General features: G+C 41.3%; 1 protein-coding gene across 2 annotated transcripts in view; it reads left to right on the top strand.

Moving 5' to 3' along the window:
- ABAT (4-aminobutyrate aminotransferase) overlaps positions 1 to 24,326 on the top strand; it is a 150,834-nt gene that overhangs the window by 4,585 nt on the left and 121,923 nt on the right. Inside the window, exon 1 of one of the 2 annotated variants that reach the window (XM_034783530.1) lies at positions 6,273 to 6,294. The exons of the other annotated variant lie outside the window; for it this stretch is intronic. The gene's annotated coding sequence lies outside the window, so the exon portion shown is untranslated. Of the gene's footprint in view, positions 1 to 6,272; positions 6,295 to 24,326 lie in introns of those variants that run through there. 2 annotated transcript variants of the gene reach the window in all.

Below are 24,326 nucleotides of genomic sequence, written 5' to 3'. Positions count from 1 at the left end.
GCCCTGTCTGCAGGTGCTGCCCCTGAAGCTCCCATTGGCTGCGGTTCCTGGCCAATAGGAGCTGCGAGGGCAGCGCTTGGGGCAGGGGTAGAGTGCAGAGCCCCCTGGCTGCCCCTACACAGGGGTGAAGGCGGAAATGCTGCTGCTTCCTGGAGCTGCATGGAGCAGGGCAAGCCCCGGACCCCACTCCCCGGTGGGAGTTTGAGAACTGGATTAAAACCTCTGAAGGGCTGGATGTGGCTCCCAGGCTGTAGTTTGCCCACCCTTGTTCTAAACTAAAGGAACTAAGTACTTTGCAATTGCAATTGCCAATTTGTCAGTACCATGGTTTCCTTCAAGGAGGCTCATTGAATGGTATGTGTTATTCCCCAAAAGAAAAGATCTTTGCACCAGTGATCAGGAGCCTTCAAGACACCAAGTGAGTCTGAACCAAACACTCCCCTGTGCTCTTTTTCCAAATGGGCACAGTTGGTAGTGGAAGAGCTGGGCATTTATCTTCATCTGACAGGAGAAAGACCAGTGAGGGCAGCTATTAGTCATATGTAAGAGACTATTCCTGCTGTGTCCCTGGAGAGAGAATGATACTTTGAGTGCAGTGCGGTATTGTCTGTAGAGTATGTAGATTAAAGGGCCATTAATCCACCACATAGATAGTTAATATGGCGGACCTATCCTTTGTGAAAGGATAAATAAGATAAACTTATAGAATGGCTACTTCCTTCCATAGACAACATGCCAAAATATTCTTGTTCCAGTCTCTGATTTACTTTTACATCGCCTTTCTTCATGGACTGTTTTGTACACTGAGGAGCTTGTGTTAGATGCTGGAACTGCTATCAGCAAGTGATAACTAAGGCCTTGGCTACACTTACCAGCTAGTTCGACGGCTGGAAATCGAAGTTCTGGGTTCGACTTATCGCGTCTAGTCTGGACGCGATAAGTCGAACCCGGAAGTGCTTGCCGTCGACTGCGGTACTCCAGCTCGGCGAGAGGAGTACCGCGGAGTCGACGGGGGAGCCTGCCTGCCGCGTGTGGACCAAGGTAAGTTCGAACTAAGGTACTTCGACTTCAGCTACGTTATTCACGTAGCTGAAGTTGCGTACCTTAGTTCGAATTGGGGGGGGTAGTGTAGACCAAGCCTAACTCTTTCAGTGATTCAGGTTTCAAATAATCTATCCCAGAGTGCATGTGTTTTGTAATGTATTTTATCAGATCGTAATAGTGCACCCAGAACATAGTTCCATTGCCTGAAACGATACCCAAGGAGTAGGAAAAAGGTAAAAACAATTTTTTTTGTTGGGCATATGGTATTTGTGCTAAAATAAGAGTTCTGCGTTTTTCCAAGGCCTGCAAAATGGCTCAAAGTCAAAATATTGTCATAAATTCTTTCTTTGTAGCTTTTAACCACTTTTCTGATTTATGGGAGCTGGAGTCTGTACCATGCCTCAGTGCTAGTTCCTGACCCCATCCCCTTTGGAAAAGTAGGATCCTGCTCCTCAGGTTTCCCTCAGTCACCCATCCTTAAGGGAGGCAGGTACTTCTTAGAAACCTAGCAAAGCAAACAGAACACCTAGAAGATGATTAATCGTGTGCCTGTTGCTGTATAGTACATTGGGTTAGTGCCCTGTGGCGATGTGCTCTTAGGTCTGGTCTATACTACCCGCCTGAATCGGCGGGTAGAAATCGACCTCTCGGGGATCGATTTATCGCGTCCCGTTGGGACGCGACAATCGATCCCCGAATCGGCGCTCTAACTCCACCACCGGAGGTGGTAGTAAGCGCCGCCGACAAAAAGCGGCAGAAGTCGATTTTGCCGCCGTCCTCACAACGGGGTAAGTCGGCTGCAATACGTCGAATTCAGCTACGCTATTCACGTAGCTGAATTTGCGTATCTTAAATCGACTCCCCGCTGTAGTGTAGATGTACCCTTAGAAGGCATGACCTTAGGCACATTCTGTGCTAAAACCATTGCATTTGTTAGCTTTGTGAGAAAAAGCTTTGTGCTTAGTTTGAGCCAAGAAATGACCTGTCTACCTCTTGAAATCCACGAACAAATACAGACAATCAGAGTATCTTGTGCGCTTAGATGGTGAGCAAACTTACTCCACTGAATTTTTTAAAAATGTTGTTTTAAGATTTTAGTAAACATTTGTATAAATTTGCTACCTGTGACCAAGACAACAAAGAAATACAGGTTATTGCAGTGTTGTTAGTTTCTCATCCTGTTCCATGAAATTACATATTGCAGCATCTTAGAATAAATGATCACGTGGTTCCTTGAACTATGACACATGGACATGCAGTGGTAAATCTCTCTGTCCCTATTGTGTGTGGATTTTAGTCTCTCTCTCCATAGTACTTGGTAGCTGCCATAGTGACAGGTACTGCAGTGAAAATGTTCCTGTGCAGCTGCTGTTCCAGCTCAGGCTGTTGAATCTGTTCATTCTTCTACTACGTCAGATCAGGAAATTTTTCACTAGCTGCCTTAATGAATGTAAATTGGGGACACTGCTGAAAGCGTTTCACCTGTAGTATCAAGGACGCACATCTTGCTCCTAGTAACTAGGCTGGCTTTTATAAAAGGCATGCTCCAGTTTGCTAGCTAAAGTGCTGTGCTTACTGGGCTTGCTGCGAAGTTGTTTGTTACTGCACAAAGAGAAAATAGATGATCAGGTATATGACCTCACAATGTTTCGGTTACTGATACAGAATTTCACTCAAACCCAAATAGCTCGCCTGCCTTTAGATTGTCTTGCACAGACCTTTCAAAGGACCCATCACAAATATATGTCTGAGTATTAATACAAAAAGGAAGCATTTGTTCACATGAGTGGCTGTATTGTACTGCATAAAGTTTGTGGTTTTGCCTCTGGGTCTAAAATGTGTAAGTCCAGGGAACTGCAGCTCATTTTCTTTTCTGTGGCAAGATTCTGGGCAGTTTAAAGGCAAGAAAGCTCAAGATTTCATGTATTGGTGAGATATACTGATTAAAGCTTTCCGTCTCCATTGAAAAAGCACATATATAGTTAATTTACCCAAAAACATAAATAAATCCTGACCTTTTCAAGCTTTCCTAATCCATGAGTCACAAAGTTGGCTATGTTTATTCTGAGCTTTATACCCATATACACAGTGAGGAAGAGCAGTGGTGTGTCTCCTTGTCTGGGTCATAGACATGGAAAAATTACTATATGAGCTGTATAGCTATAATTACTGTTGCAAGACATTTGTTTATAACTCCGTTATCTGTGTTTTTGCTTATTTGTATCTTTAAAAAAAAAAAAAAATTTCCATGTCGGTTCTCAGCCAAAAGGTCAATTTCTTTTTGCAAGTTTAAGTGGAAAATATGTTTAGCTCTTTTGAACTGTTAGGATGCAGAGTCTTTTTTCCCCCCAGTGTAAAAAAAAAAAAAAAAAAATTGCCACGCTTTTTTTACACAGATTACTTGAAATGGCTGAACTTTGAAATTTGGCATATGTATAATACTCATCTTGGAATATTTTCATGATTCAAATCTGGGGAGGGAAATTGACTGGATAATAGTGAAGAGGCTGAGTAATCACTTTTGAGCAATACTCACTTGGCATCTGCTAAGATTTATTCTTGGAGCATAACACTGCTCTACAGCCAAAATGCTTCTGAAATAAATGTAGTCAAACTTTACTAATTCTGAGTCACTGAGAACGAAAACGATGCTTAAAATTGTTGATTGGCTCTAGTTTTCAAGATATGCTATTGGGTCAGTATATACAACCCTTGACTTGGGAATGGTGGAGGGCAAGTGAGTTATAAAGGGAAGGGATCTCAATTTAAACCAGAAATGACTAAAATACATCTTTGACTAGATCTATGAATAAATCTATGACTGGGTTTGGACAGTACTTGCTTTTTAGGCAAAACAATGAATGATGCAATCTGAAGCTGGTATTGTGTCATACATGATATGAATTGCATCATGTTATTCCTAGAAGTCATAGATGATGCAATCATAAGGAAGCTTACATCACTCTGCTGAACAAATTGCCCTATAGCAGCTCTAGAAATCATACAGTGTCGTGCTCTCTTATTTCTCAGTGTTTGATTTTGCAAATGGCACATTTCTGTTTAGCCAAAGTGAGTAGAGATACCTCATACTTGTGTGAACAGTGCAGATAACTTCTGCTATGTTTGTGGTGAAGTGACTTTTGCATCACAAAAGCGCAGTATAACCACTATGGTTAAGAAAGCCTATCACCTTTATTTTGGCTGCAAAATTGGAGCTCAGGACAAGAGGTGGGCTCCACACATATGCTGCACCACTTGTGCAACAAATCTTCGCCAGTGGTTGAACAGGAAAAGGAACTTTATGCCTTTTGCAGTGCCAATGATTTGGAGAGAGCCAACAGATCATACCAGCAATTGTTACTTCTGCATGGTGCCTCCAGTTGGGAAAGGTGTGGCAAAGAAGAAAATGTGGACTGGCAAGGAAAAGACGGCATGGAAAGCCTTCCAGTTAGTGGCAATAAATTTTCTCGGAAACAACAAGGCAGACAACTACAGGTTGTTGGTGGAAAACCTCCTCAAGGCATACAAAAGCCTTGGTTGCAACATGTCACTAAAGATACATTTTTTGCACTCTCATCTAGATTTTTGTCCACCGAACTGCGGAGCAGTGAGTGACAAGCCTGGCGAGCGATTTCACCAGGACATTGCAACAATGGAGAAATGCTATCAGGGCAAATGGAGCCCATCAATGCTTGCAGACTATTGCTGGACAGTGACGAGAGATGCTCCATTTAATGAATACAAGAGACAAGCCAAGAAGCGCCGAGTAGACACTGAATAGGACTAAACTATGGACATTATAAAATTTATTATGAAACAAAAGGCAAAAAACTATTTATATAACCCTTTTGCTGATTTTTAAAGTGTTACATAAACAGGACAGATGAAATATCATGTAAAGCAACCATAAACACATGAAAAGACCTAGGTTTACAATTTATGATTAAAACTCTATCTACACAATATACATAGACCTAAAATGTAAAAACTTAAATATCTTAGAAACAGTAGCCAATCAATTGTTTTAATTGTCATATTTGAATTCAGCACATCAAAATACATAATAAATAGCACATTTTATCTCTTAAGCAGATGACTTCTCAAAAATTGTAGACCAGTGTAATTAAACCCTGCCCCTTTTGTAATATGCATGACAATTGCACTATTGCCCAGTTTAGCAGACCCAAGGGTTGCTGCTGGGACAGTCTGCATAAGGGAGGTACTGAAACATACACAGCACTGAAACATTTCCAAATAAAATAACAGCATGGGCAGGAGACAGTGAGAATGGAAAAAACTGCACATCCTTTGATCATCATAGTTTGGGCTGCATTCTCCTCTGTGAAATTTTGAGCATCAACTGAGAAAATTGGATCACGTCTTCTGGTTAAAACCTTCCCATTGATCCATTGACAATGCGGCTTGTTATAGCTTGGTTTGTTCTGATTGTAAATGTGTCTGGTACAGAGAGAATTCAGAAATTTCTAGTACATTTTACTTGCACTTTCCCTTCATTTCCCTTCTGTCATCTCTCCTCCTCCTACGCTATTCATGGGGCCAGAACAAAACTCTGTTTCCTGAAGTCCTCCAGATTATCTGCAGTGTAGTGTCCTTCCAGGGTCATGTGGGCAGATCTTTCCCACACATACCTCTCAAAGCCTTGAAACTCGTTTGATAAATCCTCCCATCTCTAGTCTTGGCAACACTATTCCTTCTTTTGAAAAATTTCCCTGTTCCTAACACTGGTCCAGCTCCGCCGGTGGGAGTGCTAATGTAGACAATGCAACAGTGTTTTTATCACTGTGTCTCATAAATCTGCTTTGAGCAGGCTTTGTGTTGGTGGCCACCTTAAATCCTGTCTGCTTCTCCATTCGTTGCCACCCATAGAAGAGCTGAAGCAGTGTTTGCAAACGTGAGAGACTTTTCCAGCTAAAAGGCTAATGTAGATCTGGCATGTGACTATATGAGTTAGGAGATACTGCAGTTGGACATTCTCTCTACAGGAACCAGGATAGGTTGGAAGAGCATGTGCTGGACCAGGCTCTGTAGACTGAAAGACCTAGTGACATGGAAAACAAGGTTGGAAAAGAGCAGAGAGAAAACCGGGAGATATGGACATAGAAGGAAGGGAGAGAATCCGTCCTGCCAGAGCTCTCACCCGCGACCTTCAACTATCGTAGGAAGTGCAGCTTCAGGAAAGCCAGTTCCGATATCTAGGTTGTCCAATACTTCCAAAGCACATGACCTAAGGTGGTGTATGTATATGTGTGATAATGTGCATATGGGTTGGGGGGATTGAAAGTAGAGGAGTATTATCAAATAATGTGAAGATTTCTATGAGGTTCATGCTTCTGTCTAGCACTAGTTCTTTTTTACTCAATACACTAAATGTGGATGCAGAATTTCTTCAAGATGCCCTTCAAATTAGAATATCCTCTTTATTAATAATTAAATGGGACTATTTTTTGCAACCTTGTTTTTTCTACTGTAGCTTGATCAGTTAATGGTTGTCACCTAGAAAGAACAGCAAGTGGCGACCTGGGAAGGGAAATAAAGCAATGGAAGTATTTTCACAGTGCTCCATTTTTGCACTTTGTCAGGGGTATTTGAATCAATTTTCAGGTGTCAACTTGACTTCCATCTGTAATCTTCATACCAACAAAGAGAAAAGCTGCTTTTGGAATTGGTGCCTTGGTACTGCCTGGACTCCTGCTAATCCCTTTCCCTGTAATCTGGGATCCCAGACAGTGTATTCAACAAGATTTGGCAGTACCCTTTCCCCTTTAAACATCATGCCCACTAAAATCTGAGCTCATGCTCAGTGCATAAAGGCATGCAGAAAGGGTGAACTGTTTCAGTGTGTTGCAACAAATCACTAAGGGGAATACAAAAGGTAGGAATCCATAATGTTCAGGAAAGTGAAAGAACAGTGTCCTTCTGTACAGCACTCAACATGATGGGTCCCCAATTTGACTGGGGCCTTTGGGTATTGCTATAGAATAAATATTTACTGCTACCAAAGTGAAGGACTGTGGAAGCGTATTATATAAGCTTCCTGGTAGCATAGCATTGCAGATGCACCTCATTCCTAACCTGCAATCTCTTGTGTAGTTTATTAGTAATATAAATTATTAGGATAGCACCTAGAGACCCAAGTTGAGCTAAATCTGGACCCTATTGTGCTGGGCACTGTACAAATATATAGTGAGACACAGCCCCAACACCAAAGACCTGACAACAGAGGGGAGGATAAATCAGACAAGCAGAGTGAACAAAGATATTGTTTGTAGCATGGGCAATTTTTTTTTTAATTAATCTGGCAGCACCCCTTTGCATTTAAAGCCTAAAATGTGGGTTGGTAAATCCATTAATCCTTGTAACCTGTATTTCTACCCCTGGCCCAGATGACAAATTCTATTACATGGTGCTATTTTAATGAGCCTTTTGATGTGCATGAATTAGAATTGTGACACCAGGAAATGTAGTGTGGGAAATAAATTCTGAATAGCTCAGTGAATAGGTCTGATAGTGTTTAAAAGGATGGTTGCCTTGTGTAGAGGAGCGGACTCACCCCTGCGGCGCCTCCTGCTGGTGATTTCTGGGAATTAGCTCTTCCAGCATCCTGGAGCACCCTCTGCAGGCCAGTGGTCCGCCTGTCCTCTGGCCCCCATGTCCCTCCCAGACCCCGGTGCTCTTTTATCTGGGGTTCTGCCCCCTGGCAGCATAACCCTCAGTACTAGGGTCTCCTCTCCCCAGGGAACCCCCACCCACTATCCCTATCTCACCTCAGAATAAGGCCACTGCCAGTCACCAACTAGCCCCCGCTCCCTGGGGCAGACTGCAGTATAGGCCACTCATCACAGGCAAGGTTGGGTTTGGACCTGCTGCCTTGGCCTACCCATGGGCTGCCCTCTGCAACCCCTAGTACCACTTGGTCTCCTACTAGGCCGCAGCCTGGGGCTATCCAGGCTGGAGCTCCCCAGCCTTTCCCCAGCCCTGCTCCACCCAGGTACTCTGTCTTAGCTCCCTGCAGCCAAGCCCTTCTCTCTCTGAGTGCAGAGAGAGACTGTTTGGCTTCTGGCTCCCAGCCTTTTTATACATGCCAGCTGTGGCCTGATTGGGGCGTGGACCTGCTGTGGCCGCTTCCCCAATCAGCCTAGCTTTTAGAGCTGCAGCCCTCTGCCAGGGCTGTTTTAAGCCCTTCCCGGCAAGAGCGGGGTAGCCACCCCGCTACACCTTGTTTGGGGTTAAAAGAGGATAATACTGATAGTTTAAAAAGCTATTTAGAAATCAAAACAAACTGCTCTAGCATGGCAGGACAGATTCATCAATAAAATACCTATTGATGATGAACCAAGCCAAGCACTGCCTCATTTTCCTGTGCCATGAGGAAGGACCCAGATTTTGGGTGTGATCTCCAAATTCTTTCTAATTCCATTGGTTCAAACTTAAAGTGTCATTGAGTGAGTTGACACCAAGGGCTTGTCTTCTTTTACCATGGATCTACACTGTGATGATTGATTCACCAGGGGGCGATTTAGCGGGTCTGCTAAATCGACCGCCAATCGCTCTCCCGTCAACTCTGGTACTCCACCAGAACGAGAAGCATAAAGTAAGCATAAGAAGCATAAGGGGAGTTTCTCCCGTCGACCCAGCACAGTATAGATACCAGTAAGTCGACCTAAGGTACGTCGACTCTAGCTACGTTATTCACATATAGCCCCGTAGCGTAGATCTGCCCCAAGAGTCTTCAGAGAGGGCATATGAGGCTACATTACATCAAGGGATGAGGCTGTCGGCTCAGTATTCTCTCATCCTGGCCAGCGCAAAGCAAAATCTTGTCTCTCACTTCACAGTTATTTCTGCAATGCAGCTGCTGGGAAAGGGAAACAGAATCACCAAATGTGAGTGTGTGTTTGGGGACACAGAGAAGGAATTAGTCCAGAATGAAGGGGTGGGTGAAAACCCAAGATTCGTGCTTGAATAACTTATTTTCCCAGGTTACTGCATGAGAGAGGTGAGAGTGCCTTGCTATATACAGGTTTCAGAGTAGCAGTAGTGTTAGTCTGTATCTGCAAAAAGAACAGGAATACTTGTGGCACCTTAGAGACTAACAAATTTATTAGAGCCACAAGTACTCCTGTTCTTTTTTTGGTATATACAATGACTTGGAGAGTGGATTTACAAGGGACAGTCAATATTTGGGTAACTGCTTCAAAGTGACACTTGTATCTTGGCAATTTTAAAAAGCAAGTGCAATTAAATAATATAAGAATGGTCATAATGGGTCAGACCAAAGGTCCATCTAGCCCAGTATCCTGTCTTCAGACCGTGGCCAATGCCAGGTGCCCCAGAGGGAATGAACAGAACAGGTAATCATTAAGTGATCCATCCCCTGTCGCCCATTCCCAGCCTCTGGCAAACAGAAGTGAGGGACTCCATCCTGGCTAATAGCCATTGATGGACCTATCCTCCATGAACTTACCTAGTTCTCTTTTGAACCCTGTTATAGTCTTGGGAGTTCCACAGGTTGGCTGTGCATTGTGTGAAAAAATACTTCCTTATGTTTGTTTCAAATCTGCTGCCTATTAATTTCATTTGGTGATCCCTAGTTCTTGTGATATGAGAAGGAGTAAATAATGCTTCCTTATTTACTTTTTCCACACCAGTTATGATTTTATAGATCTCTTTCATATCCCCCCTTAGTCATCTCTTTTCCAAGATAAAACGTTCCAGTCTTTTTTAATCTCTCCTCAGATGTTGCCCCTTTCTGAACCTTTTCCAATTCCAATATGTCTTTGAGATGTGGCGACCACATCTGCATGCAGTATTCAAGATGTGGGCATACCTTCCCTCTTATCCCATGACATCTTACTTTGCTTAAGAGCCTTTGGTGTGGGAGCTTGTCAAAGGCTTTCTGAAAATCTAAGTACACTATATCAGGTTGGATAAAAATCAATGATTTTCTTTAAAAATTAAAAAAAAATCGGATGTTTTTATTTAAATCAGATTTTTTTAATAAAATGTTTTTGAGGAAAAAACCTATCTAAAGATAGTTTTAATTAAGATACATTATAGCTCAATTATACTATTCTAATTCTATAGTATGAGACAATCTATTCATTTAATGTTTAAGAAAAGTTTTGTAAATGAGTTCCAATAGTTCATGGATTAGGGACCCAATCTTATGGGGTTCCAGGTGCTTCTGTATAGATTATTTAGGTTAATCTTTCTATCTACCTAATGGGACTCGGTGCTCAGTCTAGAAGATACCATTAGAGATGCTTAGTTTTGCAGTTCTCAAACTGTGGATTTGTGTCTCCAGAGGTAACATGCTTGTTAGCAGCAAAAATATTTTAAATAAATAATATATAGAGGTGAGAAATAACAGATCTCAACCCTATTGTCCCTCTGCAAATTTGTGTACACAGACTCAATTCCTTACCTCTCTCTAAAAATGCAAAGCTTCAAAAAGTTCAATGAATAGAAGATTGTTGGGGCGGAGTAGATCTGGACAAGGAGAAGAAGTCCGAAGATAAATGTGAGAAGGGAGTGACAGGCAGTAGAAATAAAAGTGAAACTGTTTGAGCAGCATATTCCAGAAGTCTTGAGGTCTTTGAGTGTAGCTTTCATTGATTTGAGATCTACCATACTATTCTCTTACTAGAAGAGAGAACCTATAATGGCAGCAGGCCGTAAAAGAGACCAATGAACTGGTGGAAGTCACTTAAGCACTTGGATTCAGAGACTGTTGAAGTGATAATCTTTAACAGCAGTAGCTTCTTCTGACGGTGTAGAAAGAATATTTTCTTCCTTTGGACTAATTCATTCCAAATTAAGAAATCGTTTGGGACCTGAAAAAGCAGGAAAGCTTGTTTTTCTTTTCCAGATTATGAACAAACAGGAAAATGAAGGTGAAGAGGACTGAGTTAGCTGCAGAAGCCAATATTTCTCATGTTGACCTGGCTGACATAGTCAATTAAATGTGTTTGGTTTTTTTTTAAATATTTCATTTAACTATTTTAGTAAAAAAGCAATTTTAACAAAAATAAACCTGATTTTAAAAGACTTGAATGTTTAACTAAACTCAAAAATTCATATGCTTGTTTTGTTAAAATATTATGTTTGCTGTTGAAGAAAAAAATCCAGAATACATAAAGTTGTTGTTTTAGTTAAATAAAACAATTTAAATGTCTGTCTGGTGATGTTCTCCTCCTAATACAGAATGGCAAGAAAATCCTCCAAATATTAATGATTAACCTGTTGAACTGGAGATAGTTCACCTCCCAATGACTTCATAAATATCTGCTTCAATTACCCTTGGTAAATGAACTAACCAAACAATTATTCATTTTTTGATATAGCAGTAAAACTAATCTGAAAAGTTTTCAAAATAAATCACTTTAAAAATGTATAGTGTGTACCTTCTAAAAATAAAACCTACATCTATCTCTTAGTTGTTAAGAATATGTATTAAGATTAAAACAACCAACAAGAAATGCACTTTTATGTAGAAATCCATGATTAAAGCGAGTCTTCCTGACTAGTGATTTAAATAATGATTTAAATCAATTTGATTTAAATCAAATCCACTGAACTATATCCATCTTTGTAGGTGACAAACCTTTTGTACTATTTTTTTCTTCCTATTCTTAAAGCCAGAATAACTATTCTTTTTGCATGTCTGTCTGCAGCCACAGGAAGTGAGCAACTGTTCTTGTTCGTTAATTGTAACCAGTATCCTAATTTTTAAATGGCCACACATGCAGGTACAATGTCTCCATTTCAACCCAAAGGGTGAGATTCTGATCTCAGTAAATAGGAGAAGTAACTATGGACTTACACTTCTGTAACTGAGATCAGAATCTGGCCCTCAGTATCTGCAGTCAGGCCCGCCAACAGAAGGGGGGGCAAAGGGGTCATTTGCCCAGGGGCCCGGTAGCGGATGGGATAGATAAGTATATTTTTTTAAATAAAAATTAAGATAAAGAAATCTGGTCTCCTCCTCCTGCTGCACTGGACAGAGCACCAGCCCTCATTGTGACAATAACAGTTTGCCAGAACGTTGCTGCACCCTATTGGTCTGGCAGAGCATCAGCAACAGCAGCCTGGAAACCACGGTGCTTGCTGCCTCCTCTGACTGCTCAGGAGCCGCTGTGCCTGCCATGCTGGCTCTCTGGCTGCGGGGCTGAGGACAGGGAGACTTTTTAAAGAGGAACAAGCTTCCTCTGTGCTACCAGATTTTCTCCACCAGGGCTGCAGCCCCTCACCAAACACAAGCCAGCAAGTTCAGCCACCCAATTGAGCCTCCCTAAGTTTGCCAAAAGGCAGCCGGGGCTAGCCCTCCCTTCACTGCCACTAGAACTGGTTGACGAGCCACTATCATGAGCACAGGATGAGGGGCCACCTTCACCACTCAACCAGGGAACGAGGTGCAGGTTTTCCCTCTGCCTTCGCCCTGGCCACCTCCTCAGATATCTTCCAGTGGATGTGGCACACCATGCCTGCCGTCTCCTCATTGCTCTGGGTGTTGATGTCCCACAACACCAGCAGTGCAAGTATTGTATCGTGTAGTTTAACTTTATTGTTCATTTTCAGTTACATGTGGTATATCGTCTTTTTCCTGGTCTTTAGATCACACACGAATCATGATTAGGTGTTTAATTAGCCTACTTGATACTTCAGGTGTTTTCTTACTTTGCGCTTCTTTAAATGTTTTATATAGTAATTAATTTCATTCCATAATGTATTTATTTAATTTGAATATATAATTCAGAACAACAAATTCTACATCTTAAACAAACTGTGAGCCTAAATATAATACTGGTGCTGTAACTGGAAAAAAATTAACTAGATCTAGCAACGCCACAACTAACGTATAGTGGGTTCTAATGTGCTATCAAAGTACATAGGATAAAAAGTTGTGTCGTAAACCTCAGCCATCCCTTTCTATGGGGGCCATTAACTTTTCTGCATTGGGGCCTGGAATTGCTGTCTGGAGGCCTGTCCACAGTGGCATTGTGGGACTCCGTCTCCAGACAGAGGTGAAACTGATTATAAACATCCTGAGTGTTGGGGGGGTGTTCATATTTTTATAATTATAATTATTTTTTAAAATCAGCTTGTGATTAAATATGTGGGGGTTTCAAATGAAAGACAAACAGTGCCGGTGTAAACAGATATAGTGTAAACATCTGCAACATTATTTTGCTAGTCTACCTCCATCTGGATGTGCAGCTCTCCTTCTCAATCTTAGCTTGCCATTCTTGAGTCCTTCTGGAATGCAGCCAGGACTGGAATGTCTAACAGCATCATAAAATATCTGAAATGAGGGAAAATGCTATTCAAGAGATATCCAGTACTGATTATTAGAGGGTCCAAATCACTGCTTTATTTGTGTCTCTTACCTCTTCACATTATAAGAATGTTACTTGTTACTCTGTGTTTGATGTGGGTAAGAAGGGGGGAGAGATGCTTGTCGTGAGTTGAATTTTGGAGTGGCTTTTGTGTAGGCTCTGCCCCATACACCATCTACATCACTGAAATTATTCCCTTCCTCTGAAACGGAGCTTGGGGCCAAGCTGCACCAGTGCTGGGTCCCTGTATGGCATCTCTCTAAACAGTGAGATCAGGGCACTCATATCCAAGCTGGGAGGTGCTCTTATTAGAGTGATCACCTTTGAAATGAGCAGCAAAAAAAAAAAAAAAAAAGCATCCCCCCTTCCCCCGCAACCCCAGCCACAAGGCAACTTCGCAACCCCACCTCGACAGCTGCTTATAGTATCTAGATAGGGAAGCCATATAGATAAGATTGATAACATCATTGATAACAAACGGGGGTTTGTTTTATTAGCACATTTTGCTAGCCAGTCCTTGTAGTCTGTTTCATTTAGCCAGTTGTCAGTGAATCAGCAGTTTCTGATGCTAGCTTTTTTTCAGGGATGTAGTAGGAGCACTTGCACCATTGCCCTGATCTTCCATTGTTTAATATACCTTGCATATCTCCTCATTTTCGCATGACTTAAACCCTCTCTCACATGTGTGGTGTGCTTGAGTGTTGGTGGGCAAAGAGCTGCTGTATTTTCAACAGTTTTGAGCTGTTATCACTTAAACTGCAGAAGTTGGAAAACTGCAGCATCTTCAGTTGGACACAAACCTTTAACATTAGATATCCCAGTGTATTGTGATGATAATGCAAATTTTTAGACCCAGGTAAAAAAACCTCAGAAGATTATATTATTTTTCGGGCAACTGGCAAATCTATTTAAAAAAAAAAAACGGCTCAGGACAGTCAAATGCTGGCTAGGTAATCCTAGCTCCTGTGGCCCTATTCAGTACTTAGTCAGTTTCTTGACTGATCCAAGGAAGTAGCAGATTGCTTGACTCTGCTGTGGGAAGGCAGAGAGAGAACCTGAGAGTCCATGCTTGACTATGTGTGAGACACAGCAAGGTCATTGAGAAGTCTGGGGAAGTGTGTGTATGGTAGGAATTCCAGCTGATGGGCAGCCTCAGCACAGTCAAAGCAAAGAGAAGGAAGGATGTTTGGGCTTTTTTGTTATTCCCCCCTCTTTCGCCCATGCATTATAAACACATGCATGCTCTTGCTGACACCTTTGTTCAGTGTGCATATTGTTTTTTTGATATCATAGAAGCAGGCAGATGCACAATGGGCCAGAAGTAATAGGCAAGAAGGAACTTGTGCATGTGCAACTTTCCAAACCTTTAGAGGCAAGGCTGGGATGGATATGGAAGGAGGAAGATAAGGGGAGAGAGAGAAACTCTACACACCCAGTAGGAAGAGAATTGGGAATTTGTACAGAAGAAGAGCAAATAATGAGGACTCAGTGAAGTGAGAAGTAAAGATAAAAGGAAGGGCTTTCTGGGGTAGGATAGATAACACATTTTCTACACACCCAGCTTTTTAGTGTATGGGCCAGTCTTTACATTCCAAGAAAGGTCCTTGTGTATTTTCAGAGAGATAATATCTCCCTGTGTTTTTCTGTGTCTTGATTTCCATATTCATGTAATCCTGTCTAGCCAAAAGTCCTGCAATAACATGTCAATACTTGTCCTCTCTGTGCTGAGGAATGAACCAAGTTCAGATGACATACAGGCAATATTTTAAGCAAACTCAAGAAGCTTCTGAGTAAGGTCATAGACTGTGTCCTGATTATCTGAATGTAGTGGTTGTATAGAGTGCAGTTTCTTAAGAATTATGATTTTCACTCCTCTGTACGGCCATTGGTGTGAATGCAGGAAATCTGCAGTGCAAATGTTCCTGAACTGTCTGTTAAATGACTTGGAACAGCTCCTAAGGTTAAGTTTTATTATACTGTTGGGGGAGGGGAGAGAAAGTAACTGATTTATTAGATGTGGTCAAAATCCACAAATGGCTCTGATATAATGGATTTCTACATGCCAGTTAGTAAGCTGGCGTTGCAGGCTTGCAATGGTGTTCCCAAAGTATGTCATAAAACTTCAGCTTCTGATTAACTTTCTGCCATTAACTAGAAGCAGCAAGGGAGGAGGTGCAGGCTGCAGTATTTCTTGTTCAAAGCTTCAGTAGATCATCAAAGGATATTGACTTGGCAATGTCCAGTAAAATTACTTTATTGTTTAACCCTACACTCGAGTCTCACTTATAATGGTTGTTTTACAGGTGAGAGGATAAACTTTGGACTGTCACCTTTTTTGAGCAGTCTACAACAATGCTCCCACTGCATAGCTGAGCACAAGAGAAGTTAAAATACAATCCAAGAACAACTTAAGGAAACATCCTTAAGGAAAGTGCTCTTCTGACCTATTGCACTGGGGCTGTTTGTTTCAGCATACTGTCAATGAAAAATAAAAATTCCAGTTTGCAGAGTCTGTAACAACTAAAATGCCAGACCTCATGGCTTATTTCTTCCACTGTCCAAATAGGCCAAATTCATCCCTGTGTAACTTCTCTGAAGCCACAGTGAATTTAGCTCAATGTTTTAGAAAGATTGCTACATTACCGATGTTCATCAGTGCCTTTCTAAAATGACAGGTTTCAGAATAGCAGCCGTGTTAGTCTGTATCCGCAAAAAGAACAGGAGTACTTGTGGCACCTTAGAGACTAACAAATTTATTAGAGCATAAGCTTTCGTGGGCTACAGCCCACTTCTTCGGATGCATATAGAATGGAACATATATTGAGGAGATATATATACACACATACAGAGAGCATGAACAGGTGGGAGTTGTCTTACCACCTCTGAGAGGCCAATTAAGTAAGTGGAAAAAAAAAAACCTTTTGAAGTGATAATCAAGATAGTCCAGTACAGACAGTTTGATAAGAAGTGTGAGAATACTTACAAGGGGAGATAGATTCAATGTTTGTAATGGCTCAGCCATCAAGTAATTGGGACAGGCTTGTCTGACAGTGCAGAAAACTAAAGAGACAAGGTGAATGACGTGATATCTTCTATTGAACCAACTTCTGTTGGTGGGAGAGAGAAACTTTTGAGCTTACACAGAGCTCTTATAAAAGATATTACCTACCCACCTTGTGTCTCTAATATCCTGGGACCAACATCGCTACCGCACTGCGTAGTGCAGAAAATGTCTAATTTTCATCTCACCCCAGAGTAAAAGAGGCTTGACTTCGGAATTCATGAAGGCCTCCGATTTAGCAGTCCATCTCTATTCAGCAAAGCATTTAAATACTGTATATGCCTGAGGTTAAATTAGGGCCTAATTCAGGAATCTACATAATCTGGATGTTACAGCTCTTATAGGGAGAGTCTGTCAGCAGTGTGAGGTGAAGGAAGGCTCTTGGAGTATAAGAGAGACTTCAGAATGTTGACTGCCTTTTTTCTCCTCTATACTACCTCCTCTTTTATCTAGCCTCCAAATAAAAAACGTCTACCTGTAATATTTGTTCTTTTGTATCGCATTCCACAGCAGCACATAGCTTATTTTGAGATTTCTATTCTCCTAACTATAGAAATTAGTTCTCCTTGTAAGGCACCCCTCCAATTTAGGGGTGGACTGAGCCTGTTCTCTAGAGCTTATTGTAAAAACACAGCTTGGGAGGTTTTCTCTTAGAATAAATTGAAATGAATATGATGAAAGAATTGTCATTGGAACCATGAATCTTTAGCAGAATGAAGTTTGACTATGTCAAGTGACTTGTAAAAAGGACTGGAAACTTTTTTTTATGTTGTAGTTCTCGCTATCAAAATCCTCTCATTCAGCAAGGAAATTCTGCAGTTATTCAGATCTTTCCCTTTAAAAGTTATGGTCAAGAAATGTGGATTGAGATGAGAGCTTTAAAGGTGGATTCCACTTGCCACACAACAAATGTCAAACATATGGCAGCTGTCTTTTTCTCATGGGAATGTCAGCAAATAAATATAGACTTTCCTAATGTTTACTCAAAAAATACTAAAGCTAGCAGACAGTCTCTTGCAGTATCTCTAGGCTATCACACTATCCTCCTTCCTCTTGCAGAAAGCTTTTCCTCCCCACGTGTTGTCTCTAAGTCAACTGTGGGATATTTGCTTTTCTGAAACCTATTACACAAATTTGCATGATCTATCCGGAGGGGGAAAGGGCTTTTCATTAAAAGAGAGACTAGAAACCCCAAAGTCTGATTCAGCTAAATTTCAGTTAGGGAAATTACATGCTGCCTACTTAAATACCTTGGCATGGAAGATGCTGTATAAATGTTGATGTGCAGGTGCAGCAAAGTCAGAAAAATAATATGGCAAAGTGTAATGTACACTTCTATTCTAAAGCTCTTTTGGGAAGCTAAGGCCCCACTTACTTAATTTTCTACCATGAGTAACTCCATTGATTTCAACGGGCTTACTCATTTACAGTAAAGTTATACATGTATGTAAGTGTTTGGATTGAGGCCTCAATGTAGATTTACAGTTGAACTGAATTCAAAGCTGCCAATGTCTGTTCATTTGCTTTCTCAATTGATGTAGATGACTGAAGCTGGAACTAACTTGCTTTGAAAAGGTTTGTGTGGGAGGTATGGCACATAGTGAGTGCTGTCGCAGTCTGATGTTGTAGTGGAAGATGAATCAAGGTTGTTTGAATAACAACATCTGAACATGTATGAGTTGACTGTTGTTCAAGTAGCTGCTCCTCAGCAGTCAGACAATATTTTCCCCCAAACCCCTAAAAAGCTTTTGTTTTTCCATGTCTACATTTGATTGACCATACACCATAATTCCCATTCCCTGCCCTGGCCAACTGAGATGTGTAACAGGATTTCAAGGGAAGGGGAGACAGTGCCATCATTTTGACATTTAAATGAGTAGAATACATAAACATCACTAGGAGAATGTATTGCGGGGATCAGTCCTGCATTAGCAGGGAGCTGGACAGCCTGACCAAATAGGCCATCTCCATTTCTAACTGCTATGAATCTATAATTAAAATAGGTATTTTACACAGGCGGACACATTTCTCAAAGCTTCAGTAATTGCCATGTTGGGTGGAACACAGACTGTTTTCTTGGGAAGGGGGCAGCTCTTGTCAGCCATTGTATATCTGATCTGTCATTCTGCAACCATGGGAGAAAAGGTGTTTACTTTCAGAAATGGGAAATATCTTCTGTAGCTATTGAGATCTGCTGGGCTTGGGTTTTGTCTTAAGAGCAAATGTGTAATTACAGGCATTGAATACATTCTTATTTTCATATCAAACTGGAACTTGATATATACCTTGGTAAACTGGGATATAGGCGACTGTGTATAAAGAGAAGTGGACAGTTACCAAAGTCTTAGGGTATGCAGGGGCTAGGATGACCCATCCCTGCTACATGTGCTTGAAAACTCCAATCTTGCATGTTAAGTTTGATTAGCGTAGAATTGAATTGATGCATTTAATCTTTTGTCTTCCTGTGACTTATTAAAGAGTTAACAAACTCTCCTGCTGCAAAAATAATATAATATATGAACTGATGTTGCATTATAAACATTGATACTGATGTCATAAGAGGAAATGAAGAAGAGTGTAGGAAATAACCTCCCAGCTCATTATCTGGACTCTGGTGGGGATTGCTATTATGCCAGTATATTAAATTGGCTGGAAATGTAATAGAAAGATTAAAAATGAAATTAACTGCCCAAAGTTTAGTAGACATGAATGTGCTTCTTTTGAAAGAGTTAGGTGGCTAAAAAGAAACTAAAATATGAGCTGGGCTATTTCATGTTTGCCTACTCCATGCATCTTGTAATTCTCCCCCACACAAAAAAGATCATTTATTCCCATTTTTCATCAGATCTGTTAGCAGTTGTAATAATAGCTTAATTATTTTGTCAAAATGTACTGCAGACAATTACACTATGATCGTTAAACTACACTTGTCAAATAAGTGAATATAGTGCAGTTTGGATTTAGTTGCCAAGCCTTTTTCTTTGTTGCCTTGCTGATTTGCAGTATTTGCTGATTTCCACTGAGTCTTCCAGATATTTGTGAGGTTCTGCACTGTGGCCGAGAGTTGGTAAAATACTTAAGCTCATGAGTAATCTTAAGCACGAGTAGTCTCATTTATCTCATTGAGACTATTCATATGCTTAAAGTTGCACATGAGCTTAAGTACCTTATTGAATTAGATCAATGTTAATTTAATTCTGCCTTCCAAGCAGTCTCATCAGCTGGAGTCTGGAGATGGTTGTTGAGGTTTTCAAAACAGTTTTAGGGGATTTAGACACATTTTCCATTACACTTATTAGAACAGATATGTGTCTGGCTTTGAAAATCTCAAGCTGAATGCTGCAAGGTTTGCTTCGGCCTAATTCTGACAAGCGGGAAATGATGAAATAATGTTGGGAGTATAGGTATGCGAGACCCTACCTGATTTCTGTGTAGCCCTTTAGTTCATCCTTTCACACTATTTAACCTTTTTTTAAAAAAGGTTTAAGACTTCTCTCCTCTTTGATGTGAATTTAAGTAGCTAGTGTCTAAACGGCTTTGACACTTGTTATGCCAAATTAGTCCTAAAACGGAGATTGGGCCACTGATTTTGTTATGTCTGAGTGAATTGTATCATATAGCTGATACTTGAGTGACACTATGCAAACCTGCCCCTGCCATGCATACATACACACATCCATCCCTCAAATTTGTTGGAAAATAACAGGTTCCTAGTGATGTACTGAGGTTGATTGCACTGAATATCCAGCATTTACTATGCTTATTTTCTCTTCAGAGAGGACAGTTGCCTCCTGAAAATTAGTTTAGCTTCAAAGCTTGAAAGAGTTCAGTAGTATGGGACACAGTTTTCTAGTCAGCCATAGATGGAAGAGGGCATTTTTCACCACTGTGGCTATTTGGGTATCCACTGAAATTGAGCAATCCAACGCTGGTGTTTTTTTTTTCTCCCACTCCATTTTCTGATGTGCCTTTCTCTGAGGTCATCCCATCACTTTTGTCAAAATAAGGTTCAAACTCTTCTCCCCAGTTTCTACTTGCTAGAAAATTGCATGTTGTTTACAATATTAATTCCTTTTTTGTGAGCTGCAGTAGGTATGTTTTGTTTTTGGTAGCTCTTGCACCAGTGAGTATAGGAAAAATGCCACCATCAAAACATTTAAGTTCTAAAGGGCAAAGAATATGCCAGGCCAACTTAATTTTTAGCCAGTGTTTCATATATTCCCTTCCAGCTACACTGAAAGACTTCATAGCTATAGTTTACAGTTAAGCTAGTGATCAAACTAGTTAGGCTAGTTATCGTATTGATTATTACAAAGGATAACCTAAGTTTGTAGACTATTTATAGTGATTGGGGACCAAATTTTGCTCTTAATTATGCATACAAGCTAATTGGCTTAATTAGGGTTGCACATGTATAATAGAAAGTGGTATTGGGCCATGGGTCCCTCTGCATGTGATTTTCTGCCACATCACTCCCCATAATTACTCCTGGGGGAATTCTGCGCCACTGCGCAATGCATAATTTTGCAGAAATTAACGTGCATTTTTCCTTTCCACCATAGAAATGGGCTGCAGTGCTGCTAGCTGCCACTAGGGACCACTGGACCTGGCAGAGCCCAGATCGCACATAGAAGACACTGTCGGGGAGAGGGAGAGGGAGCTAGAGGGTTCCTGTCAGTTGCAGATCCCAGCATGCCCTGAGGGAAGGAGAGGGTGGCATGTAAGCCTGGGACCGAGCATCAGGCTGTTTCTCCCTCTGGATCCCTCGGCTCTGGGTGGGGAGAAGGGTGGGTGTCTGGGCTGGGGGGGCCACGGCTGGTCTCTAGGGAGGAGGGCGTACAGGTGTCTGGGCAAGGGGTGGCCCTGAGTCTGGGCTCTGGTGTGGGGAGTGCGGGTATCTGGGCCTGGAGGCCTCCATGGCTGAGCTATGGAGGGGAGAGGGTGCGGGTATCTGGGAAAAGGGGGGGACCCGTGGCTGGACCCTGGGTTGGGGAGTGGGTGCAGGTATCTGGCCAGGAGAGGGTGCATGTATCTGGGCAAGGGGAAGCCCCGCAGCTGGATCTCGGGGGAGGGGCTTTGGGTATCTGGGCCTGAGTGGTGGCCATGGCTGGCCTCTGCAGGGAGGGATTGTAGGTGCCTGGCTCCCCGGCTGGGCTGTGGTGGGGGGAAGGGGGCAGAGAAACAGGAACTGGGTTGTCATAGGGGTTTCTTTAACTCTCTACTCCAGGGAGAATTTTTGTGTGTCTGTATTGTTACAGACATACTTGCTGACAGGTATTTTGAAATAAATTACCAAAATAATTGAAAATGGCATTATTATGTAGGGTTATTTTGATAAATAAAATTTGCAGAATTTTAAAATATTGTGTGCAGAATTTTTAATTTTTTGGCACAGAATGCCCCGAGGAGTAATCATAATAACTGATCCTATCCCCGATAGGGTGCTGAGAGACAGGAAAGTCCTTTATTAGTGACGACGAAGACAAATTTATACGTTGTCCAGAGGTGTTTCTTCCTCTCCCTGAAATGGTGGCTTGGCTCAAGGAGTCAAATAGCTGATTAAGGAAGATAGGGCCATAAAGTTCTGCAATCCCTTTGCTGCAGGAATCTTAAAGGTTTGATTTCCTGTGTCAGGAGCAGTCATAAATAGAAATGATTGTCTACCTCCTGTTAGTGTATGTGGTGTGCCTCTTTATGGAAGACACCTATGATATAATCAAATCACTCTGATTGTAGTAGTTGTCAGTATGTAAATATTGATTTGATACTCCAGTGAAAACAAGATGCTCATTCCTTTTCAAGGACGGCAGGCATTTTAAATGAGTGACACATTTCCTCCTCAAAAAGTTTGGAGTTCTCAGGGCTTACTTTTTAGTCCCTTAGCAAGTCAGTGTTCTAAATTATGAACAGAATGTGGCGGTGAATGTCCCAGTTTGTTTTGTCCTTTACTGCTTGATGCTGATGTGTTCTGTTTCTATTTCTTGAAGGCATATATGACATTTATGTTTTTGACATTTTGTCTCTACCCCCTAGGAGCTGCTGTATCTGGGTATTTTGTTTTAATCAAGTGTTAAAGTCCTGTGCATTGTATGGAACATTTTGTATTTCCTAACAGGTCTCTGGCTGTTGCTTTCTAATGTGTCGGAGCCACTTCCTATTGAAGGCTTATAAAATAAATCATCCTTTTCTTTGCTAGTATGTCTGGTCACTTATAGTAAAACCATGTGTCTGTAAATATCACAGCAATCAGTAACATGACTAGATCTTATATTACTGGGAGTAAAAATAACCTGTCTTCGTAGTTACCTTGTGCTTTCATTTGCTGCTGTGCACCAATCTTTCTAGATCTTGATCCTTTTCCTTTTAGCACATGCTCTCATGATAATACACTGAAACTGATGCACATATAAAAGAATAAATTTATTTGATAGAAAAGTGCTTTTGAATAAGAACATAATAAGTAGAAGGATCAGTTCAAAAGAGCAGAAAATATACTATAAGTTTCCCTGGAAAAATCCAGTGTGCTGTTTTGAGATTGCACTACTACTTTCATTGGTTGGCTATGTTCTTTCCTTCAACATGCTACTCAAACAGGACTTGTTACCAACATTAGTCCTGATGAGTTAGTGTTGACGTCAATGGCTGGCTTGTGTTATGAGCCATAGTTTTGTTGCAATCATGAAAAGAATGATAGTCCTGTTAGATTACTGGACTGGATCTCAGCATATCTGAGTTCAGTTCCTTGCTCTGCCACAGACTTTCCGTGTGACCTTGGGTATGTTGTTTAATATCTCATGCATTGGGTCCCCAGCTGTGAAAATGGGGATGATAATGCTTCCTGACCTCACAGGGTCGTTAAGGATACATTTGTTAATGTCTGTGAGATGTTCAAATATTATAGTGATGGGGAAGCCTAAGCATCTAGATGGATATTGGTGTAGAAAATGCATGTGGTAAAATGTAGAGTGGGAAAAAAAGGGATTCAGAGCAGCCCCACCTTCTTTCAGAACGTACATTCCAGCTTGAGATGGGTAGGAAGATATAATTTAGTCTTTTTACGTTGACACTTTTGGTGCAGGAATTACAAAATCGGTCTCTAGTGTTGAATTCAATGGTGATACCTTTGGAGCAGGGGGCTGTGTTTTATACAGTGCTTAGCACAACGGGGTCCCTATCCTGACTGGGGCCTCTGGGTGCTACTGCAATGTAAATAATAATAATAATAATAATAATTACTATAATGCTTTGAGCTTTGATAGCACCTTCTAGCCAAGGATTCAAATTCTTATAAACCTTAATGAATTCAGCTATACCCCATCAAGCAGAGTGTTTGCCACCGGCGATGTAATATCTCCATAATTCTGTCTCCATACAGCCCATCTTGGGAGTCGTTATCCTGGCTGTTCAGCCACATAACTCAGAGTAGTAAATTTCTTGGAGAAACCCCAGCATTCTATAGATTGTGGGTATAACTACCTACCACTCCCAACTCCTCACAGTCCTCCTCACTCTCTGCTAGCTGATATGGTCATGAAAATAACCTTCTGTTTGCACAGGAATATTTATTTCTTCTTAGCTAGTGATTAAAGTAGTTTCATAGTGTAGCTAGTTACTTGGTTCGCTACAAAGCCAATATTACAGTTGCTTCTATTTTTCCCAGCAACCAGATAAGGCAAGAGGCTTTTGTCTCCATAAATTAACTGTTTATATTAGGGTGACCAGAGGACAAGAACAAAATATCGGGACACACGGGAGGGCAGGGCTCAAGCAAAAAAAAAGCCAGAGTGCCGCCGAAGCAAAAAAGGAGGAGTGCCCCGAGCCAAAATATTGGGACAAATGGCGTCCCGACCATACATCCGTCGGGA

The sequence above is a fragment of the Trachemys scripta genome, chromosome 10, assembly GCF_013100865.1.
Source record: "Trachemys scripta elegans isolate TJP31775 chromosome 10, CAS_Tse_1.0, whole genome shotgun sequence".
Taxonomy (NCBI): Eukaryota; Metazoa; Chordata; order Testudines; family Emydidae; genus Trachemys; species Trachemys scripta.
Note: the sequence above shows the minus strand (reverse complement) of the source record. Positions and strands in the feature narration are given on the sequence as shown.